The sequence below is a fragment of the Saccostrea echinata genome, unplaced genomic scaffold, assembly GCF_033153115.1.
Source record: "Saccostrea echinata isolate AGI-Se365-2 ecotype Australia unplaced genomic scaffold, CSIRO_AGI_Sech_v1 ptg000001l, whole genome shotgun sequence".
Lineage (NCBI taxonomy): Eukaryota > Metazoa > Mollusca > Bivalvia > Ostreida > Ostreidae > Saccostrea > Saccostrea echinata.
In genome coordinates this window covers 26,788,626-26,812,870 of record NW_026889750.1, presented here as the reverse complement: position 1 = coordinate 26,812,870, position 24,245 = coordinate 26,788,626, and the positions used below count along the sequence as shown (strand labels likewise).

At 31.6% G+C, this 24,245-nt stretch overlaps 1 protein-coding gene and 1 long non-coding RNA gene across 5 annotated transcripts in view; one reads left to right on the top strand and one right to left on the bottom strand.

Moving 5' to 3' along the window:
- LOC133188259 (androgen-induced gene 1 protein-like) overlaps positions 1-24,245 on the top strand; it is a 423,009-nt gene that overhangs the window by 240,599 nt on the left and 158,165 nt on the right. The gene's annotated exons all lie outside the window — the stretch shown is intronic.
- Positions 1,367-17,928, bottom strand: LOC133188288 (uncharacterized). Its single transcript, XR_009721280.1, has 2 exons — positions 17,677-17,928; positions 1,367-1,754 (listed from the first exon to the last, which is right to left on the bottom strand). It is a non-coding gene; the product is annotated as an uncharacterized LOC133188288 (long non-coding RNA).

The following is a 24,245-nucleotide window of genomic DNA, read 5'->3' as shown; positions in this document are numbered from 1 at the left end:
ATGAGCTCCTTATCATATGTAAAAATATTATTTCGTTTAAGTGTGTAGTTTCATTCCATATGATTTAATAGAATTCATGTTATTTAATTTTAAAATCAAAACGTTTTGTAACCACGGAGCAAACTCAACAACAAACGTCAAAAACATACCGACATGAGGTTCTCAAAAATACTATCCCTATACATTTCACACAGTATTGCCAGATACCAGTGCACTCATTAAAAACGTTTCTCTATCACTTGAAATCTATTTTGCTAACAATTGTTCTAGTTGCATCATTTTGTTTGTCAATGTTTTATTTTTTTCACTGCACAAGTGTGCTTTCACAAGATCAGCATCTTTGAAGCGCCAAACTCTTAGCATGACGTCACTAACTTTTCAATGTTTTTGATAAGATTTTTACAGATAATCCGTTTTCTCACAGATCACCATCGTCTAAGCAGAGTAGTCTATCATTCAAATACCACTTGTACCATGTACACACAAATGCATGGCCCGCTTTTAACATATTTCCTACTTTCTCCGGTATTTTTAGAGTTTTTTTCTGAAGTTTTCCAGAGTACAACACAAAATTATATGGTTAACTGCTGCTCCGTGACGTTCTACGACGTCATCTTTTTTGCCCTTTTCAATGAGGACTGCCTATCTTCTGAAATTGATTTCTTTTCAACAAAGCAAAATATTAAGACATAATTTGGAATAAGAAACGATGAAACAATTCTTATATTTGAATGTGTAGATTTTTTCCCTTTTTGTGTCATTTTACATAAGATATGACTTCAGACATTATTTAGTGTTTGGATTTACAGTGCAAAATTTTGACCTGCTCCGTGATCCGATTTTCGCATTTTTAAAGTCTAAATAAGTTTGAAATAAACCACGATATTTTAAATTTTTTTAATACACATCATTTGAATTTACTGTTGAAATTTTTCTTCTAAATTTGGATATAAGATGACGTTGAGTAAAAAAGATATAACGGTAGTCCACAAACTTTCCAAACAACCCTCGTAGTATAAAAAAGCTTTTAAAAACCATTCTTAAGGTCAAGATATGTGTTTATATAGTTTGGATAATGTTCTGTACATAAGGGACGAATAAAAGCCCGATGCTGGACTTTGAAGTCAGCATATCCTAGTTAAATTAAAATGTCAGTAGTGCTTCTGAGCCTGCTTGCCTTGTTTAAATGTCACTCATAATGTGCTTAATCTTTGCAAAGTTTATTGAAGTTGGATATCCGGTTGCCTTTTTTTATATTTACTTGCAGTTTTCATAATTCAAGCTCGTTATAAAGGTTATATTTAATTTATTGGTATTATAAATGCATTTTAAAACATACCGGTACAATGAATAAAAAAAAATTAACTTCAATTTTCAAATTTATTTGTTTTGGAACTAAAAATACAGCACATTTTTACAACAACTCTTAAACTAACATAACTGCCCTAAGTGGAGAAATATTAATATAGAAAGCACTTTTGAAATTCACGTTTATAAATTAAAAAATAAATTTCATTACAATGTGTATCGGTAACGATCCACTAATAAAACTATTGTCCAAACAACTGTACCTCACTTCCATTCTCAATGACCGTGTAGTGCAGGGTGGAGCTGCGAGAATTCCATCGGCATCGAAAGGAAGTTTTTTGACTTGCCTAGATGGACGAGCGGTCTAAGACACTGGTCCTGTACTGTTAGGAGACAGTTTCCTTAGGTCGAGAGTTCAACCACGGATTGGAGCGGAAGTTGGTATCCTTATAAAAGTGAATTGAGTTTCTTTGAGATATATATATATATATATATATATATATATATATATATATATATATATATATATATATATATATATATGTATGTATCGCGATACATGATGATATTTTGATCTCAGATTCAGCTCTACTCGTTACAGGTTACTTTTTCTAAGAAGTTTTGAAATTACATTGCTAACACCAATGGCAAAATTACGCTTTACACTACAAGAATTAAAATTCATATTAAAACAAGGGTTTATTGAAAATTCTATTAATTTTATACCATTCTTTGCATTTCTTGCATTCCGCTGATTGAAAAATCTGCGTTGACCTAAGTAGGCTCGAATGACTTAGAGTAGAAATATGGATTCCATCCCCCAAGGCCTGAAGATTTTCTATTTGAACTATGTATTTATCAGATTATGATGATTTGATAAAGAGAAATTTCGATGGAGTACAATTAATGTTCTAGTATTATCTAAAATTGAACTTAAAAGGTGGATCAATGTAACTGCAATTTTTAAAAATGTTTCAAGAGAATTAGCTATGGAATATCAATAAAAACTCCAAAATTATGAGAAAAAAATATTTTGAGATCTTGACTTGTCTAAGCTTTACAAAAGGGTATTTCTAAAAACATTTAAGTTTGCTAAAAATAAGATGCATGAGTTTGCGATGACTTATTTCATCGCATTGTTACCTTCTTTTTTTTCTTTTCAGAATTCTAAAAGCGCCTATTTTTTCAGATACGAGTCGATGACATAGAATATAGCTGAGACGACCTCAAGGAAAATGTAGCATATGTAATTACATTTTCAATAGACATGTATGCAGTAGAAATCGTAATCGAAACCAAGCGATTGTAAAGCCTCTATCCTTCTTTGAAATGAGAATGACGTACTGTAGTCTCTTTACGCCTTTGAATGTGTCTATAAAACGTAAATGCAAAGCACAAATTAAAGACATACAACCCAGTATGTCTAGGTCTTCGAATTTTTCTTATTTTCATTAATTTGGATGCATATGTTTGAACATGAATAACAGCATAAATTCATTTTTTTTCTTTTAAATTGAGTTGAAAGAAAAAATGTTTTGCAAATACTCTATACAAAATTGCTTGATTATTTCACTCGTAAATTACAAGACGTTACATTACACATTCAAAATGTCTAGAAGTGTTTTTTTTCTTATTAATTTCTTTTAAATTGCTTTGTCATGAAATTCAAGCATCTCGTAAATCTAAGCTTACTATAATCATATTGATCTGCGCGGGAGATTGATGAAATATCAAAAAGGAAACATTGGTTTTTTCATGTAACTGTTTAAAAGAGCTGCGTGTCTTCATAACATTTTGCCTGAAACGCCGGAAGTCACGGCACGCTGCGCCAACGTCAGACTAAAACGTTCTCGGAAAATTGGCGCGAGGCCTGTTTCCGTCTTCAATTGATTTTGTGATTATTTCATTAATTGGTGTAATTGAAATCTTTGAATGTAAAATAAATTGTACAAGAGAAATGTAAATGTAGACCAACCCCTTGATTTATCCAAAAAATCTTAGCTCGTGAACAGGAATGGAGGGGAAGCACCACGGGCTACAAGCCATTTCTTAAATCTACCCAGGCAAAATTATTCCGTCTCTCTACTTCCGTAACATGCATTAGAACTTTGTATAAACGATTCGCAAAATCAATTTACATACTAACTGCCCATGTTGCTTTGAAAGAGGCTGTGCTGCTTTTAAGACTTCAGAGAAATGGCCGTTTCTCTTATGCACAGTTTACCAAAAATGGTACTTGCAAATATAACTAAAATTTTTTTTTCATTTGTACGATATGTATCAAGCACCAGAATAAGACCAAGGTACCCTGAATTCTTGTGTTTAGGAAGCTCTCTGCGTTTTTCTACCCACATCCGTTATCTCTTTATCTGGTCAACACGACCTCATTCTATTATGGAATGTCGTGTTTCCTATAAGAAAGTTTAAATATCAGTTACGGTCAAAAAGCGCTTTGTTCAAAGTATCAAGCTATTTAGTATACCAGAAATAAGAGCTTTGGAATTATGGAATGATATTGCATTTGTCGAGATGGAAATAGACAATGGAACGATAATTACAGAAAAGTCAATGAAGTGGAAGGAAATCTTGTCTGCCAAAGGTTAGGTGTAATTGCAGTGCGATCATCTTCCTATCGTATCGCATTTCTTCTATGCCGTTTTGTAAGATTTTGAATTCCTAATGATCTTTTATTTATTTATAGAATTATCTACTTCTCATTGTGTGCAATCTGTATCAGATTCTTTACACACACCTTTCAGATGGGCCAATTATCTGGGAAAAAATTCTCAAAGTCCAAAAAGTTCGTCATACACCCATTGGAAATTATGATTTCTCATTGTTGATTAACAAAAGTCAAATCATTTGAAAGTAATCTAATATGAAAAAATCCTTAACTGTGTTATATAAATGAATCAAAAGAACAAACTGAATGCTAGATGTGAATAGAATTGACATCTGATGATTACATCAAAAGGGTTACGGGCGATGACTTAGCACGAACATTAATTTAGTCTCTATCTATCACACGGACAACTTAATTGGCATGATTGAGTTCCCCTCTGACGTTCAACATATTCAGTTTTGTCAAAGTTAATTTCAGGCTTTGTCAGTTAGCCCTTTCTCCAAAGACACAGCAAAAGAAGGCCAACCATGTACACCAATCTTGAAATAAAAAATCCTATTATAAGTAAAAAAAAAAAAAAAAAAAAAAATCGAGTATAACAATTTATCAAATAAAGATAGAGTTATACATCTTATGATCTTAGAAGAAAATAGTTGAAGGACTTGCGCGGAATTTGATGAAAATAAAACATTTTAAACCCAAAGTGAAACATATCAGTTAAATATTTTAAATTTTGTGTTTGCTTCAAAAAGAAAAAAATGATAGTTCTTTTACATTATCCCCTAATACGGGCCTCTTCTGAGAACAATATCACCTCCCCGAAGAAAAAGAAGTTCTCATAGAGCCTTCGTACAAATTACAGGTTAGAGGGGTATAGATAGTAAGCTGCTGTCAGACGTCAGAGAATCTAGTATGTTTATTGCAACACTAAAAACTGTCAGATTTCAAACTCTTTTTGTTTCCATTTCGGAACAGAAGCTGGCGTTTCTTCATTCTCACGCCTCCCCGCGGTTAAAGGATCAGTTACACGCAAGGTTGTTTGAGAGTGAAATTCTTTCATCGACTTTCGAATGAGATCGATAAGATATTATAATCTTCTTTTTAAGAATTCAAAGTGTTTTTCTGTTCTCTTTCTTTCAGATATATGTCAAACAGCTGGTACTTAGAAGTGCAGTCCTTGTAAACTATCTGAAGTTGAAATATTAACAATTCCAAGAAGTAAAATTTGACGAATATAAAGCAACTGAAGATAAAGTAACCATTTTTGGAGGAAAAAAAATGATTTTTGATATTTATGAAGTTGTACATGTTATCATAGAATAAAATCCAGAAATGTACTAGAGTAAGAAAATTTTGCAATAGCGAAGAATTAAGAAATTTAAATTTCGGTACAATTTTTTTTTATCATTATTTAATACAAAGAAATTAAAAATGAAGAGGGCAACAATATTTATTGACACTGAAGCTCATAAAATTTGAACCTTAAAAATAAAGTATTTCCTTGATAAATTAATCGTTTCCTTCTTAATCCGATAAATTAGTTATATGTCATAAAGTTAAATAAATTTGCTATTAAATTATGCTGGTCACCCCCCGCCCCCTCCCCCAACGACGCGTTCCTCGAATATCGTTTCTGTATCTCTTCGTAATATACCCCCCAAAATATCCCCCCCAAGATTTTAATATCTTATGATTTCTAAACTTCTTGCAAAATGTTTCAAAAGAATTTATACCGAAAATTGTGATATCATCAATTCAAATGACTTATAATACATGTAGTATTATACATACAGGAAAAACCACCATTTAGAATTATACACAATACTTCAATAAAAAAATTCTTCGACAAAATTATAAAAGCTGAGGAGCGATAACAGTAACATTAGAGATTTTCTGAAAAATGATTGCTTTTTTAACTGAACTTTAAAATAAAAATCATAACATTTTCATCATTATTCTATCAAATTTGATTTTCTAGGAAATGTTTACTATAGACACATTACCGAATAAGAAGCCGTGTTGATGAAATATCGGGATATGATTGGTATTTTCAGTCTAAAATAACAATCTGAATACCAGTTGAAATACAACTTTCAGTCCAATAAGGCAATGAGCATGTTTTGATTTAAAAGGCTTCTTTATATTTTATAAACAAGATAAAACTCGATGATATCAAAGAAACTCGTGCTTTTATTTCAGCACATCTAATCCGTTTTGGAAATGAACTTAATCATGCAAAATAAAATCATTTCTCTTGTATAATTTTCGTTGCCATCGCATCTAAATAGGCTGAAATTGGCATAGTCTTCGCTGCAGGAAATATTTTGCCAGTAAATGGTAATTTGGAGTCATTTAACAGTAATTACCTATGATTTCACTTCTATCCTCCGCTCTCTGGAAATGTACCATATGAGAGACAGATACTGAGAACAAAAACTAACAATACAGATATGTAAAATTTAAAAAAAAAAGGAATTAAAGAAATATATACCTTTAATGTCAAAATCAAAATGAAATAATGAATTTGATATTATTTGCAGGAAGGTTGTTTTATACCTGAGAGAGAGAGTAAACAGCATTCTAAAATTACATGTATATCCATCAAAAAGAGAACAATTTCAAATAGGAGTAAAAATATTCACGGTGTTTGTTAATAAGTGTAAAAATATACACTGTGTAAATAAGTGTAAAAATATACACTATGTTTGTAAATAAGTGTAAAATATTCACAATGTGAAAAGAACAAGCAGTACATGTAGTATTTTTATGATCCTATGTTTTGAGGTTTAAGCGTAGAAGTGCTTTATATCTGTTAAAGGAATATTCAGTGGTATTTTTGACTGCGAAAAAGTGAAGTTTTAGTTTTAGAGAAGAACAAAAATCACAGAATTCTTTCAAACATAAAAATTATTATTTACAAAAATAAATTAGTTCAGAAGGCAGAACGGAGAGACTGACGCAAATTTCTATTTGTAATACTTGCTAATTAATGTAAATTATAGGAAATATTGAAATGTCGTCACTAAAAATTCAGTAGTAAAAATAAATCTTAAAGTTCACTGTGAGATGAAAACCAATACATTTCAAAATGAAATCCTTTAAGTTCAATATATGTTGCATATTTGGATGAATACTGGAGCAGATGTTAGCTAAACACAATTTTAATTATAAACATTGTTAATTTTGATTAAAAAATAAATTTAATTATAATATTTAGGGATGACAACGAATATTCGAACATTCGAATATTCATTCGATGAGTTGATATTCGAATATGAATTTAAGATTCGAATATTCGGTGTTTTTCAGATTTCATAAAAAGAAGTACTGTGATTAATAAATTTTGATTAGAACAGTGCTGGAATTATCCCTGTTTAATTTACTAGCGATCAATTTCGATCGCCTGATTTCTTTCACTACTTTCTTATAGATTTACTAAATTACATGTATTTTGTTTTGAGTAAGGTGTTAAAGAATTGTACAAAAATGCTTTATGTATAATACAAAACGTACTTTCATAGTTTTTATTAGTTAGATACGATCGGATCTAGAATCGAGGACAAAAATGAAATCTAAGAATGTCTAAAAGGCGTAAAGAGTATACTTATCAAAATAAAATTAATTGATCATTGAATCAATGTCTGATAGAATTAATCTGTAATTAATATTGTAAAGGGTTTAATTTCAGAATAAATGTGTAAATTACTTGATTATATCGGGTTGTACATAATCCTGAATTTTATATTCATTATCGGGAAATTAGTTAATTACCTAGGAAAATTGTCTATGGAAATATTTGTTTACATTGTATCAAAGATTATAATCATATCTCTTATTAGGCAGATAATTGTAATTTATTACACGTATTGAAATCTGAACAGTATACCGTTACGACTATCTTGCCTTTTGTAAGACGACTGGTTCCTCAGTTGGAGCAACTATGAATACACGTTTCATTTGTTAAAATTATACTTTTCTACATTTAAATCAATTATTTATTTCAAACATTGACAAATATCAAATGGGATTTCTTATTATTCACCTACAAATGTCTCCATACAATTTTACTTCCAATATAAGTATACCTACGCTAAACCTTTTATGAGAGTAGGATGATGCATATTTAAAATAAAACAGATTTATTTATTTTATCGAATATTCGAATATATTCGAATACTTTCATTGAATATTCGAATATGAATTATGGACAAAATTGACATCCCTAATAATATTATTATTGAATATTTACTCCGTGAGACACGGGAATACCACGAGAGTATTTTAGATACACGTATTCCACATAAAAATCGTTTCTAGTTCTTTTTACCTTACATGGAATATAGCAAAATTGTGAAATAAATAAGATTATATAAAAGCACAAACACGTTCTGATTTACATTTCAGGCGGGCGAAGACATTGGAAGAAAGAGCTGTAAGCAGTGAGAAAATTATTTTGGTAATGTACGAGATAATCAATATAAAGGTACTAAACTTTCCTCATTGTTTATTCAAATAGCCTGACAAATTCAGTTATTAGCCACACTAGGAAAATTTATGCAACACCCTCAATCTACATCCTGTATTTGATATTGGCAGTCCACAATAAAATATGTAAAAAGAATATCATTCGAAAAACTAGTCTAAAAGTCCTATTACAGTGATGCTAAATAATTTCTATATGTACTTGGCTCAATTTCAAATAATTTCACGGACTTATAGAAGAGAGTTACGTGTATGTAAAACATATTTTGCATGTCCATTAATTGTGTATCCAGATTATGTGCCGGAGATTTACATGGACAATATGGTTGAGAATATCTTGATATATCATGCATGAAAACTTTAGCTACATTAGATAGATTACATGATCAGTACGTACTGGTCCCTGCTGACAAAGCAAGTAACAACATTGTCTTTGTTTGTAAGGCTCATTATATTAAATGTATTTTAGAGGAACTTGGATTTAATTCTACAAGTGGTAATCCAACTTACACTCATAGTTCCCTTTCTAAGGAAGAAATTCTTCAAAATCATATGTCAGTTTTGAATATTTTTAATATTCCAAACAACCAAAATGAATTCGAATTACCATATTTATATTGGATTCCGAAACTTCATAAAAAAATCCTTACAAACAAAGATACATAGCGGGTTCCAGTAAATGTTCAACCAAGCCTCTATCTTTACTCCTCACTAAGATATTAACAGTGGTGAAGGAGAAACTTCAAGAGTACTGTACAACAATATATTCGAGAAGTGGTGTAAATCAGATGTGGATACTTAAAAATTCCAAGGAACTTTTGGAAAATTTGAAATCACAAGATTTTACCAAAATCAACAGCTTAAAAACTTACGACTTTTCAACTTTATACACAACCATTCCCCACGATAAATTAAAGTCCAGGCTTTTTGATATCATTGACAGCTGCTTTTTCAATAAAAATGGAACTCGTAAATATACTTACCTTGTCATTGGTCATTTGCAAAATTATTTTGTTAAAAAACATTCTGATTGTACACACAAGTACTCTGAAGTTGACATTAAAAAGATGCTTGAGTTTCTGATTGACAATACCTATGTGGTTTTTGGAGACCAGGTCTTCCAACAATCTATTGGAATACCTATGGGTACCAATTGCGCCCCGTTATTAGCAGACCTTTTTTTGTATTCATATGAAGCAGAATTTGTCCAAAATCTTGTACGTGAAAAGAAGAAAACACTTGCTGTGGCGTTCAACTCGACATTTAGATATATCGACGACGTACTGTCAATTAACAATGGCTGTTTTCATTCTTACGTCGATACGATATATCCTGGTGAGCTTGAGATAAAAGATACCACAGAGTCTGACACATCTGTTTCATATTTGGATATTTTACTTGAAAAAGACGTTAATGGTAATCTAACAACCAAGCTTTATGATAAACGTGATGACTTTAACTTTTCAATCGTCAACTTCCCTTACTTATGCAGCAATATTCCTTCATCACCTGCATACGGGGTATATATCTCTCAGTTGATTCGATACGCAAGAGCATGCTCTACGTATGTACAATTTCTAAAACGAGGTAAATTATTGACAAATAAGTTGATGAAACAAGAATATCAGCTGTCTCGTTTAAAGTCATCATTTCGTAAGTTCTATGGTCGATACAATGACCTTGTCAGAAAATACAATTTATCATTAAGTCAAATGCTGACTGACGTTTTTCATACTAATTGAAAATAGGCCATTATTTACACACTGAATTGTCGACGGATTTTTCCGTTATTTCCCGATCATGACAAGGAGCACACGGCGGGTGTGACCGGTCGGCAGGGGATTCTCACTCCTCCATGGCATCTGATCCCACCTCTGATGTTTGGAGGTCCGTGTTTGCTCTGCTCCTATTTTGTATTGTATTATGGACTTTTGAGCTTGAATACTGTTCGTTATCTCCATATATTTCACTACATTTAGTAATCGGGCACGGGGGTGAGCAAAGCTTAAAGGGGAATAAGCAGATTTTTTTCTCAAATTAGCATTTGTGATTTGACTGCATCATCAGTGATAAGGATCACTTGGTGAGGCAGTAACTGGGCACTTGGTGAGGCAGTAACTGGGCACTTGGTGAGGCAGTAACTGGGCACTTGGTGAGGCAGTAACTGGGCACTTGGTGAGGCAGTAACTGGGCACTTGGCGAGGCAGTAACTGGACACTTGATGAGGCAGTAACTGGACACTTGGTTAGAAAGTAACTGGGCACTTGGTGAGGCAGTAACTGGACACTTGGTTAGAAAGTAACTGGGCACTTGATGATACCTGGATGGTACACGTATTTGGCATACCAAGCAGAGCTGTTAAATTATCAATAGAATATTTTCCTTATTTCACTTTTGTGGATTTTTTTTATCTGTTTCATAGTTGCATTATTGTTACAATGTAACATAGTATTTACAACCATCGATTAGAATCAAAATTTACAATATGTTTCAGTTAATTTGCAACATATAAAATTATTTGTATTGTTAATGCAGGTAGATGTTCAACTCGGTTACACAACGTGCTAAATTATATTTGTATGTGGCAAAATGAAATTAACACGAGACTTGTTTTATCTTGTGTTTTATATAACTAACAAGCATAAAATAATTACATACTGTATTATCCAATCTACCCTTTTTAATTCACAACCTATAACAGTAAAACCACGCCTTTACCCCATGACTGATAATGGGTGTAAAATGGTCAGGTTTACTCACATATGTTATAGTTTCTGATATATTAACAATAATATTTTTCTTCAAATTCTAGTGGTTTTGAAGATAGTGAAATAAATGTATTCAAAATATAAAAAAAAAAGAAGATAAATCCACGTGTTTTCAAAAATTCTAAGCATAAAATTATATAATGAAGAGAACCGAAATTTGTGTAGATAGGAAAATTCTATTCTGATTAATTCGTATATAATGTATTATTTTTCATTCATACAAGAGTTATTGACAGATTTGTTATATTAAAGATTTAATTATTTCAGAATATCTCAGTAGAGTTTCTTTCTCAGTCTAAAACATCAAGAGACGTGAAATAAGTCGACACTCTCTGTGAATGTACATCAAAAGACACACAACTATATATATATATTCACAGCAAAAATGTGATAACAAATAATTATGTTATTTCTGCTAAAAATTCCTTTAAGATTTGTATTTTAATAGAGCAATCTGTATATCTGCATTATTAAATTACTCATACTTATTTAATTTTCCATTAAATATTTTTTTTAGAATTCTCAGTACTGGGTGCGACCAAAAGCCAAGAGAACCATAGGCGTTTATATCTTCTATTTACTATGCTTTTAAAATTTTGATCTTTTTTAAAGAGAGGCGAATTGTGACACAGTTTATAGAGGTTAAAAAATGTTTAAAAGGTCAAGCATCTGTCTTTGTACCCACATCAATGACGTAGCATTGATCAATACAAAAACTCGATTGTTTTTATTTCATTCAGTATAAAGTCTATCTAGGTATAAATTATAATTATTTATATTACATATAAGAATGGGAAACATCTAAAATTTTGACATTGATTCCCACAGAGAAATAATATACGGTATAAGCTTAAACATTTAGGGTATGGTCTACCCGAATCATGCGCGGATCTAGAGGGAGGGAAGTCTGACCCCCTGGAATTTGTGGAGATACTAAATGTATATACTGCAGCAAATAAAAAATTACCTTGGAACCCCTCCCGAAATCTTGGCACTCCCTCCATCTAAACACACACACAAGAAATAGCTTTATTCACGTTTGGGCTTCTTTTTTTCGAAAAAAATTTCTGGGTTGGAATTATTTTGACTGGGTGGACCCTCTCCCTCCCTGGAAAAAAATGTCTAGGTCAAATTAACAGTAATTCAAAATCAAGATTTACGAACTTGAATCACTAAGAATTACCTGGCCAAAAAATCTTTTAACCAATCTGATTTTCATGCATTTCAAAGAAAAGTCTAAATCATTTGATAGAAGTTATCCAAAACTGTTGAAATGATTGTAAACAGGTTACCAGAATCATTGCTTCAATTATGTAAAATTAATAACATGCAATTGAAAATATTTTTTTCTTGAAAATTTATACAAATATTCATACGCTTTATCTGCTGATGAAATGATATTGTTATCGATTAATGTTACGAGTGATATTGCAAAAAAAATACAGTAGTACAGAAAGTTTTTCGAAGAATAGTATTCTGTAGCATCTAAATGTTTTTGTCTTGAAAATAAATGTCACAGCTTAATGAAATAGATAGAGTACGTACATGTACATGTATGTGGGGGATCTGGATTCACTTTCATGGCGTTTGAAAGCTTGAAACAATAATTGTATTTGGCGGGGGGGGGGGTTACATTTTAAAAGTACAAAGAGATATGATACTGCTCAAATAATTATCAAGAAATGCCTGTATATGGTAAAACTGGTCATGGGACTTTGTACTTTATATTTATAAGACTAATACAGTAGCATCAATAATGCTTTAATTGTCCTTCAAACTGACAACTTGCAGGGAAGGACTGGACAATCAGTCTTCTTTTAATTCTAAGAATAATTCTTAGAGTCAATGGTAATAAAGAAATGCCATTTTTTAGCTCCAACTTGAAACCAATATCAATCCACAAGAAAGATGCTCCTTTCCGCCAGACTCACGCAAACAATCATTTCCTTTAATATTTTTCATTAATTTTGTCCAATATTCACTTTATAATAACAACTTAGGTGGAAAATAGCAGTTCATTAGGGTCTGTAATTGATACCCTCCCATCAACCGTCTCATCCAGAGCGGCGACTGCGCCATTGGTCGTTACATTAAGTCAGCATTATTCATTGCAGTCAGTGGAACAAGGGTCGCTTAGATCAAAATGAGAAATAAAAACGGATTTTGAGAGAATACACGTGGCCGCTTATGACATATTTAAACCTAAATACTAAGACCGCATAATGAATGGACCGCTGATACAATTATCATCCAGAACACGTAATTCATCTTGACATGATGCAATTCTTTTGACATTAGCGTCATGTTCGGCTTGTCTGGAAGTTGGGAAAAAAGTGTGACCATCGTGACACTAAAATGGCGCTGTAAATCAGCCAATCACCATTAATCTTACTTTGACCAAGTTATTCCAGATATCTATATACATGTACATGTACATGTAGTCTGTACGATTCATTTAAGACTTCGAAAGAACATACAAACACGCTGGGCCCTCATCATGCAAAAAATCTCTCTTAACTAAATATCCTACATTTTTTTTCTTTTTTAAAACTAGAATCATTGATAGAATTATAAAATCCTTTTTCTGAGGTAAAGTGTTACAATGCAATTTTTTAAAATAACCCATTGAACATTCTCCCAAGAGCAATAATGCTTCTAGATTACTTAGGTTACTTATTGAACTTAAGCACAATGTACATGTACATGCTATTCCGATTGTGAGGGAAACCATGTGCTCCACGTTCAGAATTGTACAAGTAGCTCCCAAATGTTGTTTGTATCTTAGTTAAAATATAAAAAAATAAAGTCATCAGTGTGTCATATTGTACATTTTAACTTTATCGGGTGGATGGAATTACAAAAGGTCTAGAACCATGCACCATTAAAATGACCTTATCTCAAAAGATCTTTAACGTGATTTTGATTCTCAATTTCTTTCTTTCTTTATATATATATATATATATATATACCGCCAGACATCCAGCCGATGACTTTCTTGTATTTGTTTGCATTTGATACGGTAATATTTCTTATCCACGAATATACTTTTATGTTACAACATATATACAATATATTATTCACGAAACATAAAAAAAATGTATATTAAATTTAGATAAGTGTTTAAGAAAGTGATATTCAAACATACTCCTAGTCTAAAATACTAGTAGATCAGCTAAAATATACATGTACATCTACAATGTCTCTCTCTCTCTCTCTCTCTATATATATATATATATGTATATATATAACGATGCACAAGAGATTTTATTTTTGCATTGCTTTTAATAAAACCGGATTGTATTTGAGAAAGATGACGTATAAACACGTGACTGATCTCATTTCTTTTTAATAATTAAAGAGAATTTCTCAGTAATCAACAAGAGGAATAAATCTGAATCGAAGGTTGGACAGCCGAGATGAGCGTGGATAAGAAAATTTGCCATATCAATAAAACAAATACAATGTACATGTAAGAACTGATCTGAATTCAGAATTCAGAATCTGGATAACAGGCCATTAACTGACTACACGCAAATTGTATTTTCATCGTCCTTATAAACACGGGTGGATTATTTTTTAGACTATGCTTTTTCAAATAAAATATTTTTTTTAAAAATTATATGAGTGTTTGGATTGTTTTGAATAAAAAAAATGAACAAAAATTAAAAAAAAAAAAAAAGAGCTGTTTTATTTTTAGAAAGATAACCATACACGTTACACAGATTTTTCTACTTTATTCCCATATATGACGTTAGTCTATAGCAATATGCTTTTGATTTTTTATCGCTCTATTATGAACAATTGACTCTTCATTATCCCTGCCGCGAAATTCATTACCGCTCTTTATCACTTTCATTTATTCCCAGTGGGTGAAAGGATTTTCCCGTCAATGCACAACAAGCATCGTTTAAAATTAGGTTCATCAAATAAAAAAATTAAAGGCAAGCGAGGACCAGATGTGCATCTCATCAATGATATGCAATTTTGCCATTGACCAATAGTTCTTTAAAGTTTGAAGCAAATAAAATACTTTTATATTCCAATCAGTGACTTAGTAAGCCTTTTTCTGAATTTTCCTTTAAAATTGCAGTGACATTTTATGAAACTATATTACAACAATAGCGATCGTATTCGTGAGCGATAAATACGTAATTGATTTTAAATTTGAATATACTGTGAGAAATTTATTTTTATGGTCAACGGTCAACCATTTAAGTGGGTATTCAAAATGTCAGTTCGGCTTAAAATTCAGCAATTAAATCCGTTTACTGATTGTCTGACCTCGGTTCATTTGTAAATATCATGAGCTCCAACTTATCAGATATTGTCGTTCACACGTCGTGATGCTTTCGGTGTGTAAACTAAATAAAAATTCTTCTTCTTTGGAAATGATTTTTTCATATAGCCGATTTTCATGTAATATGGATACGAAAATAAAGAATTGTTTTCCTGATTTTTATATATTTCATAATTTTAATAAAGTAGTAAAAAAAAATTAACGAACGATGATTTTTATCGTCCAACATAACTTATTTCATTTGCAGTTTACCATCAAAACAATTTCATATAGATCAAAATGGATTTTTGGAAAAGAAAATATCTAAAACCATTTATATATTTAAAGCATTTCATTTTTAGTGATTCCAACAAAATTTGTCTATCGTTTATGTAACTCATAGAAATAACTGATCCACTTATTTTTGCGATCATTTACGCTATTTAATATTTAAACTTTGATCTATATAAAAAAAATTAAAAATTAAAAGATCTTTCTTTTGCATAATCCTATTTGTATATATTTTTTTTATAATAAAATATGTTCAAACTAAACAATAGATAACATGAGGTCGTACTTGATTAGATTGTGGCCCTAGTAGTTTGTGTATAGAGTGTAGAATGGATAATCATTAGTCTATTCATCCATTTTTTGTTTTAAAATCTGAAATTAAAAAAAAAACTCAACCAAATGGGAAATTTTTACAAATATATATCCTTTTTAGTTCCATAATCAAATGATAATCTGACCAAGCATTTACTTAACTTATAAGTAAATCTCAATGTAGCAGCCAGTATTGATAAATCATATCGATACAAAATGACATCAACATATATAATGAACAATTTTTTTTTTAATGTTTTGAATCAGTAACGTTATGAGACTGGAAATCTTTTAAGTAAAAATGTTATATTGGGATTTTATCAAAAATCTCGAATAATCTTAATTAAATTACTGAGTATTACTAAGATTTTAACCATTGTATCTCTCAAGAACTAGTTTTTTTTTCCATAAATCAGGAAGGTGTTATTGGAAATAACAGTTTATTTTATTTCATTATTTTTGGTCTATATTCAATGATATGATGCATCTGGTTCACATTGTTACGCTATTGTAATGTGTCTAGTTAGATGTTTTAATTATCTCTTTGTCAAACATGTTCAACAAATGCAACTTTCATAAAAATAATGCATGCAAAAATATAAAGCGTCACAAGATTTTGCTTAGTACATGTATATTTTAATGAATGAATGCTCATGGACAAGTTAAATATCTTTCTTTCATTTAAAATGATGAATTACTGCTATATGACAATACTGATGACTGATACTTTAATTTAAAGAGTTTTATTTCTTTTGTAGATATAGGCCTACTAGTAATACATGTAAAATTCGATACCTTTAAAAGAAAAGAAGTCAATAAAATCAATAAGGGGGAATAAGTTCTTAATTAAAAAAAAATAAAAATTTCTACACATCGTTATAAGTGGATTGGGAGGAGTTTTTGTTTTTGATTAGGAGAGATTACATTGAACTTGAGCTTTACAAATATACATGTAACAATTCAAACTGTTCACTGAGATCTGTTAGAGAACAGGGTACAATGTAATTATTCCAAGTTTGAAGATGACATTTCAATACAAGTGGGGGAAAATCAAATCATATTAGACCACAAGAAAAATCTTAGAAAAAAAAAGGATGCAATCTATAAACTATTGAATTAAAATTCACTTCAAAATAGAATCACTAAAGATTGATCATACAAAATGTTTCAGATGCTTAATTACAAATTTTAATTTTTTTTTAAATCCGTAATTTTAGTACCTGTAGACTATTATATAACTTCTATTTTCAGAGACTTAGGCTCTGGCCGAGGGTGAACGTTGATTAGAAAACAATGAAAAAAAATAATAAAATGTTTCATTAATAAATGGGCGTGAAAAATATAATATGGGAAATGCTTCAACAAATGAGGGCGTTTTCCTACATTGTGTCCTTTTTGCTTATTCACGTAAACAAATTCCCCACAAGAGCACGAGTCTGCATAGGGTATTATTACAAACACATTTTACTGATAGTTGCCAGGTTGGTTCAACCTGGTATTGTCAAGTCAAAGAGCATTATTAGAATACTACTTGGTATTTTTCCTTCGACAGATGTGCACAAGAAGTTGTTATCAAGGTGACTTCAACAAGACAAAAGTCTAAAACTTTAATTTACCTTAGTACGAAAAAGAAATTAATGAATAATCCTGAAAGATAAAAAATTAAATCCCTCGAGTTATTCCAGTAACACTGTATTAGTAATTCCATCTTTGAGTAAGGGATCAAACAAAATTAATCCGTATGAGATTTCAACATTAGCTCCAATGTGTTCTCGAGGTCTTCTCCAAGGAATCTAACTAATTTCCCAGAAAATTTATTACTCTTATATACCTAAAACGGTAGCTTAAATCACCTTTTCCAGAAATACAGTTATTATAAAGACGAGAAAACTACATCTTGTGAGCTTTATATGTGACATTTTGCAGTTCTAGAGTGTAATTTCCAATGGATTGCAACCCTGTATTATTATCATTACGGAGTAACTCTGTAATTTCAAATAATTATGTGCAAAATCAAAAAAATAAGTACCCTATTTAATAATCAGAATCGAACGACTCGATCAAATTAGCCATCATCGATTACCGGTAAAGAACAATTTTATGTAAAGTTTTATTCATGAAATCTTTGGAGGTGTACTGTAGGTTTTACATGCATTTTAAGGGAAATCTTGGTTAAGACACAAGAAATATGGCCTAATAATAACCAAAATTGGCGTTATTTCGATGTCAAATGACGTTGTTATGTGTTATTTTACACTGAATGCAGTTTCCCGTATTTATTCTTGTGTGCCAATAATTATGATATACGAGGGGAGCTTTCAGTCTCCAGCAGCTCGAAATTCCACTGATCAAATTGATATCAAAACGGAACACAAAGTCTGTAATTATTTCTCTTTTTCATAAATACACATGAAACTTGCTTCGAGCAATCAATGCTGTGATGGGTCTTTGGTTACATATTCCAAGAAACCAGAATATGGTAATTGATGTCTAAGGAAAATGGTTTATTTTTCGTGTCATCTAGATGTTTTAATATCATAACTTTTGAGTTTGTAAGAAAAAAACTTCGTAAGAAAGTTAAAATGATTGGTTGGGTGTTAATTTCAGCTTAACTGTACAATATGTTAGTCAATACATACTTTACATAAAATTGCTCTTTGCCAGTAATCGATGATGGCTAATTTGACTAAGTCGTTCAATTCTGATTATTAGCATATGGGGTTTATGTCTCACAGTTGATTTGATACGCAAGAGTATGCTCTATGTACGAACAATTTCTAAAACGAGGCAAGCTATCGACAAATAAGTTGATGAAACAAGAATATCAACAGCCTCGGTTAAAGTAAACATTTTGCAAATTGTATAGTCGATACAATAACCTTGTCAGCAAATACAATCTATCATTAAGTCGAATGTAAACTGACGTTTTTCATACAAATTGTTAGGCCATTATTTTCACACTGAATTGTCTACGGATTTTCCCGTTTGCCCGATCATGACAAGGAACACACAGCTCCATCGCACATGATCCCACCTCTGATGTTTTAGAGGTCCGTGTTTGCTCTGCTCCAATTAAATTTGTATTGTTTCATAGGACTTTTGAGCTTGAATACTGTTTATCTTCATATTTCATTCTAGAAAAAGGATCACCACCAGTTGATAATTGTTAGGGTATTATTTCAGTCTTTCTTTTTGGTACTTAATTTGCTTTTTTGAAATATTACTTACATATTAGAAAGCCATACTTAATACTAGTAGTTAAAGTACTTTTTTCTACATTCTTAAAGCATATAACCCAGTAGTAACATCACCAAACGGGAATCGTGATTTTGTTGGTATATTTTAAGTATCTATGAAATTCAACTGAATCATTTCATACAAGATTAATATCTAACATATGCTACACTTTATACTGGTCATAATTTCCCTTAATTCCTGAGAGGGCACCTTATGAGAGTCTTATAGTAGCACCATAACAAAATAGTGAGGATTGAAGGCTTACACAAGTATACAAATGCAAATAAGCTTAAAAAAACTGCTGTGGTAAACCAAGCTAAAATTCACGTAACGATGACGAAGAAAATGTTTTTCGTAGATGATATCAGAAAAGCAAAAAACTAGTATAACTTTACAATTACAAACATCTGAGAAAATGTAACGCAGCTGTCAATCTTCCAGACTTCAAAATAAAGACAAAATTGAGAAGTATGTCATCAGGTGAGTGACAGTGAATTTCCTTAATTATCCATATATACACTTTACATAATTACTGTTGATCGAATAAAAATCAGGTACACATATTCTAGAATATACTTGAGTAATCTAATTTTGCACACATACACCAAAAAAAAAAAATTAAATTACATGAAATAAAAAGATCAAACTATATATGATGTAACGTCTTTTGTGATTTTGGACCAGAAATTATAGTGTAATGAAATATGGAGATAACGAACAGCAATCAAGCTCAAAAATCCATTGAAACAATACAAATCGGGAGTAGAGCAAACACTGACCTCTAAAAACATCACAGGTGCCATGGAGGAGTAAGCTTCCCCCTGTCGACCGGTCACACCTGCCATGAGCTCATTGTCATGATCAGGCAAACGGAAAAATCCGTAGACAATTCTGTTTTTAAATATCGGCCTAACAATTTGTATGAAAAACGTCAGTCAGCATTTGACTTAATGATACATCGTATTTGCTGATAAGGTCATTGTATCGACCATAGGACTTGCAAATTGATGACTTTAAACGAGACTGTTCATATTCTTGTTTCATAAACTTGTTTGTCAATAGCTTGCCTCGTTTTCGAAATTGTTCGTACTTGGAGCATGCTCTCGCGTATCGAATCAGCTGGAAGATATAAACCCCATATGCAGGTGATAAGGATATATTGCTACATATTAAGTAAGGGAAGTTGACGATAGAAAAGTTGAAGTCATCACGTTTATCATAAAATTTTGTTGTTATTTTACCATTTATGTCATTTTCTAGTAAAATAAGATGTGTCAGACTCTGTGGTATCTTTTATTTCAAGTTCACTGGGATACATCGAGTCGACATATGAATGGAAGTAACTATTGTTAATTGATAATGCGTCGTCGATATATCTAAATGTCGAACTGAAGGCCACTGCAAGTGTTTTATTCTTCTCATGTACAAGTTTTTTTTTTAATAAATTCTGTAAGTTATACAGCTCAGCTGAGAATACATAAATTTAGCTCTACATATGGAATGACCTTGAACTTCGGTATAAGAAGGTTGATCCAAAACCAATGTCACAACTGCTATAAAATCTTAAATAATGAAAAGTTATCAACAAAAATGTATATACTATAATACTAATACCTCTATTTTAAATTTTGCCTTAAAATTTCATTAAAACATCTACAATATTTTTTAAAATATCAAAATAAACACAACGTTAGGTCTCGTATATCGCCGCGTGGTAAGAATAAACCGACGTCGTTATGACTTCCTTCGGCACTCATTTTCAGTTCATCCATGAAGCTATTCAATCTCTCACATATACACATGCACACGTTTTATTTTATATACACTCCCAACTGTGTTGGAGCGTCTAGTTTTGAGCTATATTTTATTAAAGAAATATGTTTATATACTTTCCATTTTACATTTTGCATATTTATTTCACTGTGCGTACATGTAGATCTGATGTATCATGGGATTTAAGAAGTAATGATGTGAAAGGCTCATCCTCTACGCACCATCTTCTTTCTAGCATCTGTCCATCTTTTGATTCCATTTACATTGGTATTATGTGCAAATTTTGTATCTTTATAATATTAATTATTTCCCTAATTAGTAATAAATGTTTCGGAAGTCTGGCGTTAAGTCAGGTTTAAACATTTAAACTGAGGAAGATGAACCTCAACCTCAACCTTTAATGTCACTTGCAGTACTCCTGAATCTGACGATACATAAGACCTATGCAAAAGGAATGAGTTTAGAAATGACATATGGAAAAAGTGAAAATAATTTTAATTCTACAACTTAGAACAAGACCCTTTTTATCAAAATGGCAGTAAAATTTACTTAAATCAGGCCCGTAGGAAGCAATTTCAGTTTGGGGGGGGGGGGGGCACAGCCATACATTTTTCAGTTGACGTTGAGGGGGCACTACCAAAAATTTCCTGACAAGCAAAAAAAAAAAAAAAAAAAAAAAAAGATCATCAGATGTTTTTATTGAGGGGGCACAAGCACACGTTATCTATGTTTACTATAGTAATCTTTATATCGGCAAAATTATTGGGGGGGCACGCCCCCCCCGTGCCCCCCCCCCCGGTTCCTATGGCCATGATTAAAAGAAGCATGTGAGAGGCTAAAAGGAAATGCAGAGGAACTGGAGAGTAACGTCATTACGACGTCGATAACATTCTTGCCGTGCGGTGATAGACATAATTTTAAGTTGTGTTTTTCTTAATATTTTTTAAAAAGTACTCTATACTTGGAAATTTTCGGCCCTTTCGCCCAAATCACATGTGAGCAAATTTAAAATGGGGCTAATTCAAGAGGACATCATAATCTCTTTAACACATCTTTGTCGGGGTGAATTTAAAAACAGGGCAAAATTGCTTGAAAGTGTGAAAATAGCACGGGGTGAAAATAATCCTTTATACAGCATTTCATATAAGTGCATAAAAGGCATAAAATCTAAATAGATAGAGGTTTTAGTGTGTAAAATTTTGTTAATAACGTACGATAATTAAAGATTTTAAAGCAGTTGTGACATTACTTTGGAACAACCCTCGTATGACCTTAGGGTAAAATTACATATTGTCTTAGCACGAAAAAATTGGTTTGTGAAGTCACCATCAAATAACTCAGAGAATAGCCCCAGACAAATATAGCTTACTGTATTAAAGCAACAATGGCCGAAGCCTTTTACATATATCAAAGAGGCAGGATTAGTCACGTCACCTAAAGTAATATATAAAATGCTAAAGTAATATCTAGTGGATGTAATGTGAAATAAAACATTAATCACTCTCAGTTATGGTCTCGCATACAAGGTTTGGAAAATATTTTAACACCGGCCTTGACATTTTTTCTTTTTATGAGTTTGCAAATCAAAGATACTGATAAGGATTAGACGCATACAATGTAACTTAGTAAATGCATGTTACACTCTACACTGGTGCCATTTTACAAAATCACGTAAAAGGAGCACCACAATAGAAAAGTTTGGACTGAAAACTAACACTTCATGAATCATAACTATACATAACAGAAGCAAGTATAAGCCAAAAACAAAAGATCTTCTATCCTAAACCAAGATAAGTTACGTAGAATTACTTAATTTTACAACTAATGTCAAAAGACATGAAATTCTGATATTTACACGTAAAAGCATAATTTCTGAGATAACTTAAAGGTAATTATTTAAAAGTAACTGCAGACACCTCAAAAGAGACAAAACTAGAAAACTTGTCATCAGGTGAATAACGAAGACTTCCGCGCCTATCCACGTGTACAATATAATGTTTACATGTACATGTATGTCAATTTCAATGAAAATAAGCATCGATATTGTGCAACAGAAGCGAATGTTTTAAAAATCTTGGGTGCGTGCATTTTCAAAATAGTCATGATCGCTACATACTCATTATCGCTACAGAAAAAGGTTACATTACCGCTACATTTAAAAAGCATACATTACCGCTACATTGCCTCTTTCGTTAGCCAGCTGCTAATGTATGTTCAGACTGATTTAAAGTACAACATATACATGCATTAGACCTTTCCCCCCTTCTTCCCACGGGGAGGTGAAAGTAGGACTTTGAGCAGGATGAGTTTCTTTCATTTTCTTTCCAATTTTTTATTTAAAATCTAATTTATTTAATAAAATATTTTAGAAGCTTTAAAACCGAGCATTGTTCATGGATAAAACACACAGTCTTTACATAATTGGTAGATGTTTGAAGGCCATTTGCTTAACGTAATGCTGTCTGGAAATCTCGCCATTTTCATATTTCGCTAAGATCCAAATTGTGCGACACTACATTGTGAGTGAATTATATTGAAATTGAACTCATATTCCTTGCCATTGCTGGCAGATTCTATATGTAGCGGTAATGAGTTGTAATCGGCAATAGTCTTATTGATAAAATGTAGCGGTAATGATCACCCAAAATTGTGAAGAAATGTAGCGGTAATGAGTTGAAATTTTTCGAAATGTAGCGGTAATGTTGACCTTCCAATGACACGGAATGTGAGTTCCATTTCAATATAATTCACTCAAAATGTAGTGGCACACAATTTGGATCTGAGCGAAATATGAAAATGTGAGATTTCCAGACAGCAGTAGTCAAGCAAATGGCCTTCAAAGCTCTACCAATTATGTAAAGACTGTTTTTATCCAAGAACAGTGCTTGTTTTTAAAAAAAAGATTTCTAAAATATTTTATTAAATAAAATAGATTCTAAATTATAAAAATTGGAAATTAAAAAAAAAACATCATGTTGAGCAGGGGGAAAGGTCTTATGCATATATATGACGTACTTTAAATCAGTCTGTACATACATAAGCCGCTGGCTAACGAAACGGGCAATGTAGCGGTAATGTATACTTTTAAATGTAGCTGTAATGTAACCTTTTTGTAGCGGTAATGAGTATGTCTATTTTGAAAATGTAGCGGTAATGATATGCACCCGTGCCATTG